Source organism: Cucurbita pepo, unplaced genomic scaffold (genome assembly GCF_057944985.1).
Source record: "Cucurbita pepo subsp. pepo isolate OVF unplaced genomic scaffold, ASM5794498v1 scafford_16, whole genome shotgun sequence".
NCBI lineage: Eukaryota > Viridiplantae > Streptophyta > Magnoliopsida > Cucurbitales > Cucurbitaceae > Cucurbita > Cucurbita pepo.
The window spans coordinates 88004-90000 of record NW_028257921.1 but is presented as its reverse complement, the minus strand read 5'-3'; positions in this window follow the sequence as shown (position 1 = coordinate 90000).

Below are 1997 nucleotides of genomic sequence, written 5' to 3'. Positions count from 1 at the left end.
AAACATAGGGCTAGCCCAAGGAAGGGAGGCATACCACAACAACGTCCCACACTCAACGAGGTTCATGCCGCACGCCCGAAGGCACCCGGCTCCACCCCACCTTGCATGTTTCATCATCGTACCAGCAGCCATCCACAGTCCTCACACCAGAGATTCCCAGTTAGAAGGCAACATCGCAACATTCCGTGCTCAACGAGGCTCATGTCGCACGCCCAAAGGCACCCGATTCCGACCAGCCGAACATGTTCTGGCACCACACGCCTTCAAAACATAGGGCTGGCCCAAGGCTGGCCAAGCATCACCACAACGTCACACACTCAACGAGGTTCATGTCGCACGCCCGAAGGCACCCGACTCCACCCCACCTTGCATGTTTCATCATCGTACCAGCCATCAACCATCCTCAAGCCAGCCCAAGTTACAAGGCAACATCGCAACATTCCATTCTCAACAAGGCTCATGTCGCACGCCCAAAGGCGCACCCAACACGGCCTCACCGCGCAAGTTTCGCCACCGCACCGCCACCGTCAACCACCCTCGTCCGCCGACCACCACCCCAACGCCCCAAGCATATGCCCATGTGCGGCGCATAGTGCTTGGGGCGTGGGGGTGGCGGAAGATATAGGGGTACCCCCGTGCCCAGCCCATGCAGACTAGTCACCCCCCTATATAGTACATTTTGAGGCATTTTTGGTCTGCCAGGCCTAGATACGATTTTTCTGAGCGGTCATACGGTCAAATATCTCAAGTTTTAGAATGTTTTTTTCCATGAACTCAATTGATTCATGAATTGGACATTCTAATGGATCTAGAAATCAAGTTTCATAATTTTTCAACCAACCAATTTTTTTTAATGAATTTTTAAATATTAAATAATAAGAAATTAGAAAAAATAGCTAGAGTGGTCAAAAAAATCTGAAATTTTGTGGTAATCATTCTTTCATGTTGCTTAGCTCCCAGAAAAAAATTTACAACAAACTGACCACTCCACATGTACTTTCACAATTAATGGGTGATGGATGGGGCGCAGGCACGGGCGCGCGCGCAGCAGAGCGCGGGCGGGGCGGGACGGGGCGCGCGCTCGCGGGAGCACGCTGGCGGGGCGGGGCGGGGGGCGCGCGCTCGCGGGAGCACGCTGGCGGGGCGGGGCGGGGGGCGCGCGCTCGCGGGAGCACGCTGGCGGGGCGGGGCGGGGGGCGCGCGCGCGCGGGGCGAACGCTGGCGGGGCGGGGCGGGGGCGCGCGCGCGCGGGAGCACGCGGGCGGGGCGGGACGGGGCGCGCGCGCGCGCGCTGGAGCATGAGGGCGTGGCGGGGCGGGCGAGCGCACGGGGGCAAGCGGGCGGGGCGCACGCGGGTGGGGCGGGGTGGGGCTGGCGAGCGCACGGGAACGTTCCGACACTGCCCCACCGTGCGCGTTCCGCCACCGCACCCCCGCCGTCAACCGCCCTCGGCCTCCGACCACCACCCCGACGCCCCAAGCATATGCCCCTGTGCGGCGCATAGTGCTTGGGGCGTGGGGGTGGCGGAAGATATAGGGGGTACCCCCGTGCCCAGCCCATGCAGACTAGTCACCCCCCTATATAGTACATTTTGAGGCATTTTTGGTCTGCCAGGCCTAGATACGATTTTTCTGAGCGGTCATACGGTCAAATATCTCAAGTTTTAGAATGTTTTTTTCCATGAACTCAATTGATTCATGAATTGGACATTCCAATGGATCTAGAAATCAAGTTTCATAATTTTTCGACCAACCAATTTTTTTTAATGAATTTTTAAATATTAAATAATAAGAAATTAGAAAAAATAGCTAGAGTGGTCAAAAAAATCTGAAATTTTGTGGGAATCATTCTTTCATGTTGCTTAGTTCCCAAAAAAAATATTACAACAAACCGACCACTCCACATGTACTTTCACAATTAATGGGTGATGGTTGTAAAAACGCGGTCATGGTTGGTGTCTTAGTGTAATGTACTTGCTCTAGTATCAAAACTCTTCA